At 45.7% G+C, this 15,232-nt stretch overlaps 1 protein-coding gene and 1 non-coding gene across 2 annotated transcripts in view; one reads left to right on the forward strand and one right to left on the reverse strand.

Moving 5' to 3' along the window:
• Positions 1–15,232, forward strand: part of Cacna2d3 (calcium voltage-gated channel auxiliary subunit alpha2delta 3) — an 882,565-nt gene that overhangs the window by 660,793 nt on the left and 206,540 nt on the right. The gene's annotated exons all lie outside the window — the stretch shown is intronic.
• Positions 929–1,032, reverse strand: LOC113182667 (U6 spliceosomal RNA). Its single transcript, XR_003300773.1, has one exon. It is a non-coding gene; the product is annotated as a U6 spliceosomal RNA (small nuclear RNA).

Genomic DNA, 15,232 nt, shown 5'->3' on the forward strand with positions numbered 1-15,232 from the left:
TTCTGGTGGGCTAGGAAGCCCTTCCATGGATAGGGGCTGGCGCTTTTTCTCTGGATGGAAGGAACTCAACTAGCATAGCAAGTGGGATCAAAGTTACACCTCGAGGAAAGCTTCTTGTATAGTTGTTTTGGTCAGCTTTTTTTTTTTAATTTGTTATGTATGACAGCATAATGGATTGCAATTCATAGTACACATATAGTGCATAATTTTTCATTTCTCTGGTTGTTCACAAAGTAGAGTCACACCATTCATGTCTTCATACATGTACTTAGGGGAATGATGTCCATCTCATTCCACTGTCTTTCCTACCCCCATTTCTCCTCCCTTCACCTCCCTCCCCCTCTCCCCTTTGCCCTGTCTAGAGTTCATCTAATCCTCCCATGCCCCACCACCACCACATTATGAATCAGCATCTTTAAATCAGAGAGAACATTTGGCATTTGGTTTTTTGGGATTGGCTAACTTCACCTAGCATGATATTCTCGAACTCCATCCATTTACCTGCAAATGCCATGATTTTATTCTCTTTTCATGCTGAATAATATTCCATTGTGTATATATACCAGAGTTTCCCTATCCATTCATCCACTGAAGGGCATCTAGGTTGGTTCCATAGTTTAGCTATTGTGAATTGTGCTGCTATAAACATTGATATGGCTGTGTCTCTGTAGTAAACTGTTTTTTAGTCCTTTGGGTATAGACTGAAGAGTGGGACAGCTGGGTCAAATGGTGGTTCCATTCCCAGTTTTCCAAGGATTCTCCATACACTGCTTTCCATATTGGCTGCACCAATTTGCAGTCCCACCAACAATGTGAGTGTGCCTTTCCCCCCCACATCCTCACCAACACTTATTATTGTTTGTAGTCTTAATAGCTGCATTCTGACTGGAGTGAGATGAAATCTTAGAGTAGTTTTGATCTGTATTTCAAAAATATGGAACGCTTCAGGAATTTGTGTGTCATCCTTGCGCGGGGGCCATGCCAATCTCTGTTTCTTTCCAATTTTAGTATATGTGCTGCTGAAGCCAGCACTTTTTTGCTGCTGTGACTAACAGGATCTGACCAGCACAATTAGAGAGGAGAAAAGGTTCATTTGAGGGCTCACAGTTTCAGGGGTCTTAGACCATAGAAGGCCGGTTCCATTCCTCAGGGCTCTTGAGGTGAGGCTGAACATTATGGCAGGACAGTGTGATGGAGGGAAGCAGCTCACATCATGATCAGGAAGCAGAAAGAGAGAGACTCCACTTGCCAGATAACAAATATATACCCCAAAGCCATGCCCCAATTACCACCTCCTCTAGCCACACCCTACTACTTCAGTTATCCCTTAGTTAATCCCTATTAAGGGATTAAATCACTGATTGGGTTAAGACTCTTACTGCCCAATCATTTCTTCTCTGAACCTTCTTGTATTGTCTCACACATGAGTTTTTGGGGGGCACCTCACATCCAAACCATTAACAGTAGTTATGACGCACCTGGAAATTTTTTCTTCATCTGTACCATTCTCTAATAGTCAGGCTAAAGGTATTTCAGGGTATGGTGACTGTGTACATCTCATTTTCTTGGTCTTTGTTTACCCTTCATCTCTTGGAGCGCTATGAATTTTTCAAAGGAGCCCTGAATGTGTCTTTTTCTTTTGCCCAACAGGGCATGGGGTAGTGGTGGGGAGGACTAGGAAGGTGCCACTTTTAGCATGACCTACATTTTCGTTTGTTTGATGTTCTATCTGCCCCTCCCTTTTACAACAAAAAGACATCTACATTGAGGTCTTTCCCAACAAGGAGGCCAGAAATGTGGACCTGGTCAAACTCCCCAGGAGAATACAAAGCAGATTCCCTTCCAGCTGTCACAGGGTTCCACTAGGATCCTTGGACAGTCAAAATCTAGGACTCATTTCCACAAAGCCCACATTGAAATCTGCCCAAAGCTGTCTTCTCTGTGCCTGCAAGCCCAGGAGACAGGGAAAGATGCTGGAGGGATTCCATTTGCAATGAAAGTCTGACAGTCACATGGGCCACTGTGTGATGAGATGGGAGGTGGCAATGATGGCGAGGGGATTTACATTCCTTCCTTTGACATTCATTGAATGTTCACTTTGCTCTGGGCCTGGGCAGGCTGCCCACAGAGGTTATATAGATGTGCCCCCAAAGAAGTCAAAAACGAAAGGAATGCATAAGATAAGAGTTTAAGAGTTTAAGGAGATGCAGTTTTTTTTCCGTCACTGCTGTGGATCTTGGTATGTTTTTCAAGCCTCCCTTGACCCCTTTTCATGGGACTGCCACTGAGTGTTGTCCGTATTTTAATGCTTTGTGTCATTAACTAATGGAAACCTAGGTTGCAGGTGCCTCAGAAAAGTCCAGAGGCTCAGGGAAGGACAGAGGGAAGGGAGGCATGGGAGGAGCCCCATCTAGGAGGCAGCTCAGATAACTGTGAGTGCCAAGCTAAGGACTTGGGATGCTCCAAGCAAGGTCCGTATGTTACAGACAGGAAGCCGAAGCACAGAATGAAAATGTGACCTCTATAAATCCCACAGCTGTAAAATACCAGAACCAGGAGCCCTCACCCAGATCCGTTGAGACGTCTTAAATTCACTCTGCTCTGCTGGCTCTTTAGAAAGTGGGAGGGAGAGTGGTGGAAGGGTGGGGGCCACCCAGATGCCTGGTCTGTGCAGCCATATGGCTGAGGACCAGGACAATCCTAGGATGGTTATAGTTAGAATCTGTCTAGACTTAGCACTGTCCAGTGAGAACACAGTGGAAGCCACAAACTTGAGCTGCCTGTGTAATTTAAAAATTTCCTAGTAGCCACATCTAAAAGAGTGAAAAAAAAAAAAAAAAAACAGGTGAAATTGAGTTTAAGAATATATTTTATTCTGTATAAAATATTGGTGTACAAAATATTGGTGCTTCAAAATGTAATCAATATACAAATTATTAATATGATATTTTACTCTTTTTTTAATGTGTACCAAATATTGAACCCAGAGACATTTAACCGGTAAACTACATCTCCACACCTTTTTCATAGTTTATTTAGAGACGGTGTCTCGCCAAGTTGCTGAGGCTGGCTTTGAACTCGAAATCCTCCTGCCTCAGCCTCCCGAGCTGCTGGGATTCAGGTGTGCACCATGCCTGACTGATATTTTGCATTCCTTTCATACCAGTCTTTGAAGTGTGGTGGAAATACAACACATCAACTCAGACTAGTATTTCAGGTTCTCAGGTGCCACGTGTGTGGCTGTGCTCTATGTAAGGGACAACACAGGTCTAGATTGTGATCAGACACTTTGGATCTTTCTAGATAAAATAGATAACAGGACCTCTTTTTCCTTAAAGTGGAGTAGGATAAACTCTACCAACACCACTGCTGCCCCTTCACTTATGTTTTCCCGGAAGTCTGTACTAACAGTCTGTGGTCAGTCAGCCTCCTCCTCTGTGGCTACTGCCTCCTGCCATGCTGTGGCCTCTCCAGCCTCAAGGGATAGAATGAGAGGTTGTCTCCAATTGAAGTGAAACTGGTTTCATGACCAAGGCAGATGGGCTTCCAAGTTTGACTGGGAAGCTCGGGCCACTTCAGTCATGTGGGTTCATATATAAAGCAGATTTGTCTTTTTATTGATTGATTGATTGATTGATTGATTGGACAGGGGATTGAACTCAGGGATGTTTAACCACTGAGTCACATCCCCAACCCTTTTTTGCATTTTTATGTAGAGACAGGGTCTCCCTGAGTTGCTTAGGGCTTTGCTAAGTTGTTAAGGCTGGCTTTGAAATTGTGATCCTCCTGCCTCAGCCTCTGAAGCCTCTGGGATTACAGGCGTGCACCACCACTCCTGGCCAGGTTCAACTCTTAAACAAACTGTACCTCAGAGGCCAACAGGTGGGAAGCATTAGCCAGGGGAAGCCTGAGTTCTCAGGTCCTCTAGAACAGGATCCTCAGGCATCAAAGCCATGTCTGACGTTCTGGAAAACTCAAGCCACCTCTCTAACAAGGCCAAATTCTGCAGATAATGGCGTCATCTTCCTAACCTGTTGGAGCATCTACCTATGCTTCTGGAACTCAGTACTGCTGTTCCAGCCACCACTGACTCTTCTCTACATCACTCCTTGATTGCCCCTAAATATTAATTCTGCTTCTTTGTTCTTGTACATATCTTTGATCTTTGTTTTTCTGTGCCCTGTTTGCTACATTGGTTATGGATAGGCCCTGTAGAAGATGATCAAATACATTGATTGACACATGGACATGCTGATCAATGGAAATACACTCATACCATGCTTTAGTCCTCTCATGTGGCACTAAGTTCACGTTCCCATGGGTCTATGTAAATATATGTAGAATCATAATTAGAGAGTGCTTATCAAACACAAGGTTAAGTAGGAATTTAAAAGGTAGGGGCACTGTCTGAATTCTTGCCTAATCAAAGTGACTTAGTTTGAACAGTGGGTCATGTGAACAGATTCTATAGAATTAAAAAAAAAATTTTTTTTTTAGACTTGAGGTCTGAATGAGATCTTTATATAATTATGATATCCTCCACGGTGGCCCTTTTGTCCCCTTTCTCAGCTGTCTCCTGCTTCAAATACTTGTGCTGGCTCTCCTCTAGCAGATGCACCATGACTGCATTTTGCTTGTCTTTTCCCAGCTCAATTGTCACCTCAGAGTAGCGATGCTCTATCCTCATCACTCTCTGGCATGTCCCCTGCTATAGTTTCCTTGGGTCACTCATCCCTCCTAGGTGCTTAACTTCTCCCTGTTACACGCTGTAGGACTTCACTATGTAAATCGGGTAGTCAGTAAATACTAGAATTATTTGGTGTTTCCTGGACCTGAAGATTAGAGCCTGGGTGCCAAGTTCCTCCCATACATAAGAGGTGCAGGTGCCACACATTCTTTCATCGAAGATATATGGAGCTCTTGCTATGTCAGGGGCTCCTTTCTTTCTGTCCCCCTCCCCGCCTGCCACCCTCCTGCTTGCCTGCAAACATTCATCAGGCGGTTCCTTGCCTCAAGCACGGTACTAGCTAATGGAGACCTACAGGCAGGTAGAGGAAGTCTCTGTTTAAAAGAAGTTCATTGCACAAAGCCAGCCTCCTTGCTCTCAGCCATCAGGTTGCTAATGAACTGAAGGAAACTGCCCAGTAGGTGGCGCACAGGTACCGCCACGCACGGGTCCCGGGCAGCCGGCCGGCGACTGGCCAGCCCTCATGCAGCCTCAGAACGGCCCAGGTGACCCTGCCTAGGCCTGATCTGAATCCATCTCTTTGTTTAAGAGAATTAAGTGATATTTAATAAGTGTATCTTCTCAGGGGAGTGTGTTCTCTGAAGAAAAATAAATAAGAAGGTGTGACCCCATTGGAGCCAGCCTGTAACTTTTAAAATACATCATCTAGCCAAGGGCCCTGAATGCAGCCTTGTTGTTGAAATTGTTGACAGCACTGTGTGAACTGCCCAGTTTGGACCCTTGAGTGACAGCATGTCAGCTCTGGGAAGGGAAGTGACACCTCCTGCTCTTGAGGACTAGGGAAGTCAGTAGGTGCTTGGAATTCTGTCAGCAGTATGTATGTTGGGTTCTGCAAACCTCAGAAAGCCATGCCTTTGTGTTTTGTGAGGGGGGGTGTGCTTGGACACTCTGGGAATAATAGATGGACTAGGAGAACCAGTTCCCTACATTCAGTGTACTTTACTGATATCCTCTCCGTACTGGACATGGTGGGTAGGGGATCAGCAATGACAATGTATTTGCTACCTATGGTGTTAAGGGACTGGCTCTGTGCTGAGCACCCTACCATGCTATTTCTTGTATGTTGTCATAGCATCCTGTATGTGAGTGCTTATCTGATCCATAGACGATATGTGTTTTAATTAAATTAAATAGGTAAATGTATAAAGGAAGGGGGAGAAAAAGTCCCTGATGCTTTAGTCAATGAATGTGTTTGTCAGAAAGTAGATGTGGGCCATTCTTCACCAAAAAAAAAAGAAAAGAAAAGAAAAAGAAAGGAAGGAAGGAAGACACTGACAAAGTGGTTTTTCATGTAATTTAACTTATTAACTTATTCAGTGGAAAGAAGTTGCCCCCGTTGTGTGTTCTCAGGCTCCCCGAGGACGTGCCTCTGAGGTGGGGCCTCCCTCAGCCTCTGCAAACCTCTCCCCTTGCTCCTGGATCCTGATCTGCATGCAACATGGGGTGCAGCTCCTCAATCTGACTGTGGGCGGGGTTTGTGGGGACACCCACAAGAAATGGAGAGAGGATGAGGGTTAGGACATGTGTTCATCCTGGTGTCCTCTGGGACAGGCTGCTCCCAACCTAAAGTCACATAAGCCTGCCTGTCTCTGTGGCCTTCTTGTTCTGGTTCACGCATCTGCTCCTCCTCTGTCCCTTCCTGCAGAGTGGGGGTAAAGGTCCCCACTGTGTCCACCTACGGGGTACTGCACCATTTCTGTAGTTTTCTACATCCTACTCACAACTTCACGTTGGCTTCTTTATTAAATCCTCCTCAATTAACCAGCTTGACTGTGCCATGAACTTCCTGCTGGGGTCTTGACTAAAACCAAGGTAGGAGGAGATGGGAGGTTTATTTCTCTTAAGTCATTACTCTGCCAGGAAAGGAAGAGAGTACAAAGAAAGAAAGAAGGAAGGATGGAAGGAAAGGGAAAATGCAAAGAGGGAGTTCCTTTGCTTATTCATTGAATAATTCATTTATTTGCAGCCATTGTATTGTAGTAACAGTGGAGAATTTCCATATACCCTTCCAATACATTCCTCTTTTGTTCAGTGATTAAGAGTTGGTATCTATTTACAACCAAAACAACCTGACAGATTCAGCGACGGAATCCCACAGTCTGGGAACTACTGCTGGGCATGACTGTGATCCCACCACTCAGGAAGCTCACAGCCTCACATCCCCAACCCACTCCTTTTCTGCAAAAATCTCTTCCCCTTGATCCCCCGCCTGGCCCTACGTCAGCCCCCAGAGAAATATGCTCCTGTCCCACCAGGATTCTCACTCCAGCCTTTGAATTTGGGCTCCCTAGTACATTGCAGAACTATCGTGACACATCTGGTCTTTCCCCGTGCTGCAAGAAACCTGTAGATGCAGGTCAGATTGCATTTTGCTCACCCTTGCATATCCAGGGCCTGGTGCCAAGGAGGTACAATGACAGATGAATGGGGAGAGAAGACCCACTTATAAGAAATTGAGTGCACCATGAAATACCATGTTATCAGGCTCCATGGGTGGAAGTACTGGCAAGAAGTAGAATTTATAAAAGCACTTGTTGTCTAACTGTGCACCATGTGGTTTGGGAACCCTGCTGCATGCTGGTTTACCTCCTATAAGCCTGAGGTCATGACTTCTGACACAGTCTAGCATACTTGGGAACACAGACAGGGAACCTGGATGAGTAAATTGCTCATTTCCTTTTTTTTTTTTTTTTGGTGTCAGGGATTGAACCCAGGGACCCTTTAGCACTGAGCCACATCCCTAGCCCTTTTTTTGTATTTTATTTTGAAACAGAGTCTCATTGAGTTGCTTAGTGCCTCACTGTTGCTGAGGCTGCCTTTGAACTCATGATCCTCCTGCCCCAGCCCCCTGAGCCACTGGGATTATAGGTGTGCGCCACTGCACCTGTTATGTTATTTTTTTTTAAGTTCATAAATAAATGGATAAATAAAAAGCATGACATACTGTGGATAAGCTCTCCAAAAGGATATGAGAAAACACAAAGAAGTGGCACTTCCTGTAGTTGAATATTCAGGTTTAAACTGAGCCCTGAGGGATGAGAAAAAAAAAAAATCTCTGTGCAGATTATGGAGACTGGTCCAGGCTGAAGGAACAGTTTGTGCAAATACCCTGGGGCATGAAGATGTTCACTATGCCAAGTGCGGGAATCTGCCCGTAGATTTAGGACAAGAGCTTCAAAGAAGGAATTTTATTGACAAGCCTCTGCTCGTACTGCACTTAGCAAAGCAGTCACTGCTGATGCTCGCTCTCCCCTCCTCTCAGCCCCCACCATCCCTGCAAGTGCAGCCTGGTTCAGGCTCTGGAGTACCTCTTCCCAGGCATGCAGCGACCAGATGAGCCAAAGAATTAGCATCCCTCCACCAAAGACTGATGAGTGCTGCCGCCTCTCAGGTGGGCTATTTCCCAGGCATGTGACCTTCTCTGGGAGCTTTCCCTGTGGGTTGAAGCTCCAGTTGCCTGCAGTGGCAGTATGCATGATGATACGTCCTCTCTTCTCTGCCTTCCCATCCCTGGGATGCCATGTGTCTGCAAGTGTGTCCTGGGAACCCCTCTCTGATAAAAGAGGGGTTGCACTGGCATTTGGGTCATGGGACCTGCTTCTGAGAGAACTGGACTACTATTTCTCTGCAAAATGATTTGCTCTAGACTAGGCTTTCAAACAGTCTTGAGTGCACCCACCTAGACATTGACTTTAACATGATGGCATCAGGCTCACTTTCCCTTCAGTTTCCGGCCCCTGCTTGTGCATCTCTGTCACACTGGGCTGCTTGGAGAATCCACATCTGTATTGAGGACCACCGGGAAGCATGGCTTTCTGCTGTTCTTGATCCAGAGTAGGCGTTGCAAGGATGTTTGGTTTAGAGATAGGATACTCTGTCGCTTCATTGTTTGGCGAAAGGATTGGATGAGAACAGCTTTCCTTTTCTCTGGACCCACTCTGACCCCTTGTTTTACTAGATTAATTTCATATCTAGAATGCCCCATCTTGGATGATGAATTAGCAATAAAAAGCTCATCAAAATGTAATTACAGGCAATGTGTTGAATAATGATCTCTTAAAAATTCCTATAGATTTGTCGGCACCTCCCCTCCCTCCCCGCTTCAGGGGAAATGAGCCTCAGCTGCTAGCTACTAGCCCGGGCTCAGGAATGCAAACCCTAACCATACTGCGAGGCTGAGCCATGAGTGCTGGCTTCTGTCATTGCCCAGTGTCATCTCATTGATCAATTGCTTTTCTCCATGCGATGCACATCTTTCTATAATTTAAAGGGCCATCTCGACGGGGGTGGGAATACACAGGAAGTGGAAGCTCAAGGCAGAATGAGACTCTTCACCTCCTCCATCTGCAGCAGGCTTTTAGGGGAGAGTTATTAATTAGAATGTTAACTACCCAGACGATAACAAGCAGACCAACAAGAGAAAACCCCGAGAAGCAAGCACTGAGGTGTCTGTAACTGCAAATTCCAAGAAACTTTGCTCTTCCTTAAAATAGGAGCCAGGTGGGGTGGTGCACTCCTGTCATCCCAGCAGCTTGGGAAACTGAGAGGGGAGGATCTCGAGTTCAAAGCCAATCTCAGCAAAAGCGAGGCGCTAAGGAACTTAGTGAGACCCTGTCTCTAAATAAAATACAGAGTAGGGCTGGGGATGTGGCTCAGTGGTCGAGTGCCCCTGAGTTCAATCCCTGGTATGAAAGAGAGAGAGAGAGAGAGAGAGAGAGAGAGAGAGAGAGAGAGAGAGAGAGAGAGAGGAAGGAAGGAAGGATAGAGGGAGGAAAGGAAAGGGAAGGGAAGGGAAGGGAAGGGAAGGGAAGGGAAAAAAGAAAAGAAAAGAAAAGAAAACAAAACAAATGGAGCATTAGGTCTCTAAGAGGATCTTGCTTCTGTCCAGGGAGGTGAACTTGTACTAGAAGATAACCAAGGGGTCCTGTGAAATCCTACAGCTGGGACTCACAGAAGGATATTCAAATATCCCAACTGTGTGAATGCCCACACTCATTTGAATAACTGAAGAATTCAATCATTTGAATGCCAATGATTAGTCTTCTGAGTTTACATTTTTGAAAGACCTTGCATCTGAATCCCCATGAGAGCATTAAATTGCTATCTAATTAGCAGTACCAAATTATATATATTTAAAAGATAATGAAGGGTTTGAAGGCTGTTGGAATAACTGGTTATACATTTAAATGAATCACTAGAAATTTGTTAGTAATGTGTGGAGTTTCTTTTATTTCTTGCTTCCCTCTTTGAAGTTCAGGAGACCCAACCCTCGCAGGGTTAAGTCTGGTAGCGGTAAGATAAAGGCAGATGTTTTTAATTATTGCAGCTCAAACCCCCAAATAATTATAAGCAGCTGTCATTTTTACATAATCCTGAATGATAAGACCTGAAGAATGCAAATAAAAATGTCAAGACCATGGGCTTTGGGGGCAGAATAATTTGATTCCCATCATACTACAGGACTGACCACCACCCCTCTTTGAGTTCTTGCTATTATGCTCTATTCTCAGCTTCTATTAATGCGTGATGAGCAAATATATTTCCAAACACACGTCTCAGGTGCCATTTCCACATTATGTATGGATGTTTGCCAAATCATTTAGATTATTGAGGTAAGAGAGCAGTTTGGCCACACCAGGCAGAGCGTTTGCTGAAAGTTGTTCTTGGAATGGAGTCTGCCCCTATGCTTGTCCTAGTGACCCCCTTCCTCCATTAGGTGGCATGATAGGATTATACCTGGTGGCATTTCTTTGGCCTGTAGCTATAGATTTCGTTGGATTGCTTACATCTGTGCACCATCTGTCCAATGACAAAGATCTCAAATGAACTGGACTGCCAGCTCCAACCCTGGAGGCTCTGGGTTTGGGTCCCAAATCCAGTGCTTTCTGTGCCTGTTTCTCCCTGGAAGGGTGAGGCGAGGCTGAGGAGCAAGCCAAGGGGACAGTTAGCATAGTCACACAGCTTTTTCCACTTGGACCTCATGAGGACCAAACTAAAGTTCATCTCAAGGGACACAATTCAGAGCAAGATGAGCTGAATCCCACTCAGCAAGTACCAAATCTAGAATATCAGCTGGAAGGAAGGCTCTCTCTCTCTCTCTCTCTCTCTCTCTCTCTCACACACACACACACACACACACACACACACACAATTCCAAATCACGTCAAAAGCCCAGGAACCCCTCTGCTAAAGAATGTTCAAGGCAGATTTAAATTGAGGCAGGACCTGGCTTGGCAGAACTGTGCCCGAACAGAGAGGATTGCCCAATGAGCTCAGCTGAATTCCTCAGGGATGGGAAGTATAAACAGATAAAAAGAAGAGAGAGATCAGACCAGGGTATTTATTTAAAACACAAAACCATTAGCAAATATCACTATCTCTCCCCATCAGAAAAAATGTAGGGATTTCAGAAATGTCTTCTGAATATATCAGAATCAGTTAAGCTATTGGAATTCTCCCCGGAGGGCTCTCCTGGAGCCTCAGACTTGTTAGTGACACCCCAGAAAGAGGATCTGGAGGCGATAGGGAGATGTGACAGCATTGTCTGACACCCAGAGCTGCAGCAGGTTTGATACTCATGAGGTCTGGAGGCCGCTTATATGGAGTCCATGCTCACCGATGCTCAAATATAAATGTATTATGTTTTTATATATTTAAGGGAAAGGTTCCTTTGAGAGTTGATCATTTGAAACTCAACCCTGCTCAATTCTAGGGCTATGACAGATGGCCATAGGGCACGCTGTCATTATGTCCTTCCTGTGGCGTCAGGACACACCACAGGCAGGCACCTGGCCGTTCCAGAACAGTTTAACTACCTGAGTAGTTTGGTCATCATGAGGTCCAAATGGAGCAGAGCTGACTCTGGGGCCTCAGAGATGTCTGGGTCAAACCTCCGCTCAGTCACTATAAACTGTGTGATCTCAGACAAATTACTGAATCTCCCTTGGTCTCCCTCCACCGAACAAAGGACAAAAAAATGGTGCCTTACTGCAGGGGACTTTGATAAGGACTAAATGAGTAAATGCTCACAGGATGCCAAACCAGGTCAGGCACATAGTTCCTATTTTGTGCATTTCTATGAAATGAATGTGTATGCTAATTGGTTCATTACTTATTGATGAGGAACAGACTCTTTGGCCAGGCACTATCCTGGGCTCGGCAGGTCTGATGAGAAACAAGAAATAGCTTCTTTCTCCAAGATGCTCAGGAGCTAGTGTAGAAAGCAGTCAAGAAAGCCACGAATATGCACTGCTGTGGGGAGATGAAGCCACCAGGAGAGACTGAGGAGAACGGGCCCCGGGCTGGCCCGACCTGGAAAGGCCAGAGCAGCCGATGTCTTGGCTGAGTGTAGAGGGGTCAGAGGGATTGGCCTCTTGACCCTGAGATGAGGAGAAGGATGTTAAGAGCAGTTGAGGTGGCCTGTGCAGAGAGGCCCAACAACATGAATGAAGATGACATTTTTAGCAGCCAGCTCAGTTTATCTGGAGAGAACAGTAATAGACAGGAAGTGGTGAGAGAGAGAGGTCAGAACAGCAAGCAGGGGCCAAGAGATGGGACTTGTGGAATTCTGGCCTTCTTCCTAGAGTGCAAGAAGAACCACAAGGACTTCAGGCCAAGGGGTGATTGTGGTCTGATCTGGGTTGTAGAAGAATCTCTCTGGCTGGATCTAGGACAGTGGGCTGGAGGTCTCAGAGTCCAGGTGGGAAGATGCAAAGACTGCTTTCCAGGGCACAGATATCTTGGGGAGTGACACCAAGCTAGTGGCAAGACTGATGTGATTCAATTTCGAGACAGTTAGAAATAGAAACAATCAATAGATGGGGCAGTTTGCTGGGCCCCTGTTGCTCTGCTGGCTCACTGGCCCCTTCTCTGGTTATATTCACCCATTCCAGCCCTCGCCCACATTTCCATGGCCACAGCAACAATCAGACTAGGAGAACTCAGTTAACCTTACAGGGGACCTTGGGTTTTCCTGTGAGTCATGGATCACTCAAAAGTCTCTTGGGGTTATATATGGACCACCGTGCATGTAGAAACATTTTTTAAAAGATACATCACTCTAATTGGAAATCACACACACACACACTCACACACACACACACACACAAAAAAAAAAAAAAAAAAAAACCACCATACTAAATATTTTACTGGGTCACCAATCCAGTGGACTGCATGGACCAGGGATGGATAAATAAAATCACACAGGCAGCTGGGCACCGTGGCACATGCCTGAAATCCCAGCAGCTAGGGAGGCTGAGGCAGGAGGATTGTGAGTTCAAAGCCAGCTTCAGCAAAATCAAGGTGCCAAGTAACTCAGCAAGACCCTGTCTCTAAAACAAATACAAAAAAGGACTGGCGATGTGGCTCAGTGGTTAAATGCCACTAGGTTCAATCCCCAGTGTCAACAACAACAACAACAAAAATCACACAGGCACACATACGTATGCATTTGACAGAGGCTCAGCGTACTGATGTAGGCTGTGGGTATCAGGTGAGGTGGCTGCCCTGGAAGGAGGGATTCCTTTCTCTCTTTTCAGCAGCCCTCTGTTTCTTCTCTGGCAAGTTTACTGCCTTCCCCACCATACTGAGATGCTAAGACTAGAGTCCTCTTCCCAGTGAAGGAGCTGGGGAAAGGCTTTGGGAATCGGGGTGACAGGGTATGATCACAGGAGGGAAACCAACAGCACAGAGATCTGACTTTCCGCAGACCAAGGGCTCATAGCAACCTCTTTTGACAGCTAGCACATTTTGCTGTAGTGTGGATTGATACTGTTTTCAGATTCTACTTGAGTGAATAAGGAAACCCATTGTCTTTGCAGCTTCAAAACCAGAATCAATTTGTCATGCCTGATTGTACCCCCTATTTAAAAGGGTCTGACAGTGGCACGTATCCTCGGGTCGCCTGGTCCAGTTAATTGAGCAATGCAATAATGCCAAATAAAGTTCTGTAAATTTAAAGGAAAAAAAAAACAGGTTGCTTGGCAGATATCTCTGATAAACTTTGAAATTACAGAGGCTTTCTTTTATCTGAGATATTATCTCCTCATGACACGGTGGTATCTAGTCCTTGTATGAAATTGGCTTTGGGAGATGAAGCAGGTATCCATGCCCAGGAACTCAGGGCAACTCTATTTGAAGTTTTTTGAAATTCATTCTGAAGGCTGCATTGTATCTAACTTTTGTCCAGGGGACTTTGGACTGGGTTTTTGTCTCAAGGCTTCTAACTTACGGGAATGGGTGTCCAAGTGCATCTCTCTTTGGGATGCTACCCTTGTGCGGTCCTGTTTTCCCCCCACTGAACAGCAATCTTTTCTCAGCTCTGTCCTCTACCTGGTCAGCAGACCTGGCTGGCATTGCTGCTGTCCCTGCTGCCTCCGATCCCAGTCTTTTTGCTAGAATGAAAGGCTCCTCCTATCCCCAGCCATTCAGCACGATTTTAACTTCTATGACTAACTCACTATTACAAAACAGACCGGCATCTTGACAATCAGAGTTTAAAGCCAGCTCTGGTGTCCCAGGCCACAATTGACCTACTAAAATGATGATAGGGCCAGGCCACCTCCTCCCCCCACACACACACACAGTATGTGATTCACAGCTCCTCAGAGGACACTAATGAAGATAAAGGTCATTTGGGTTCTCAAAGTGGCCTGTTAATTGTTGTTTTTTTTTTTTAAGACCCACGCTGTTTGACTTTGACAGCGATCAAAAGGATTTTGTAATCATACCAGGAAAGCCCATAGAACTTTTCATCTCTGAGACACTTTAAAAACATTAATTAATAAGAGCAGGATACCTTTTAGAAAAAAGGAAAAAGCAGGTTGTCTCGACATGCCCCGCTGTTCCTCTCCCACCTTCTTGCTGGTTTGGGGCACACCCCCATGGCCCTGTCTCCCTGCGGTGTATCTGGGCTTCTCATCTTCTCATGACATGTGGGATTTCTTCTCCAACATAGACTCATCGGAATTTTTCTCTGGGCGTATTGTCAGTGTCACCCAGGCATGAGTCTTTTCTAGAAGAGTCTGGGTGGCTGTGGAATCCCAGCCAAGAAGAGCCAAGCACAATTTTAGTGGAAATAGGCTGTCGCACACCGGGCCTGGGGCATCATCCTTAGCCTTCCGCCATGCCCCCCTGGTCTGCGGTCTGAACAGTGGATCCTAACCTCAAACTGATTCTCCCATCCTTAGCTGTCAGGGTCAGTTTCAGGACAGCCCCAAAGAGTTTTGTTAGTCAAACATGACTGGTTTCTGGATGTGACTACCAGCATGGTTCTGCAACCCCCAGGAATAGGCCCGCTATGTACGGCCCCACTGTGTCCAAGTCCGGGCCGTTTCTTACCATCTGAACGGAGGGCCCGAGTTAGAGAAGAGACCACTTCAAGGCAGCTCAGAAAGCAGGCAGAGCGGGCCTAGATCTCGGTTCCACGGCTCATTAGCCATGTCACCCCAGGACCTTCATCTCTGGGCTTCGCATGTGCCCATCCTT

The sequence above is a fragment of the Urocitellus parryii genome, chromosome 3, assembly GCF_045843805.1.
Source record: "Urocitellus parryii isolate mUroPar1 chromosome 3, mUroPar1.hap1, whole genome shotgun sequence".
Classification (NCBI taxonomy): domain Eukaryota; kingdom Metazoa; phylum Chordata; class Mammalia; order Rodentia; family Sciuridae; genus Urocitellus; species Urocitellus parryii.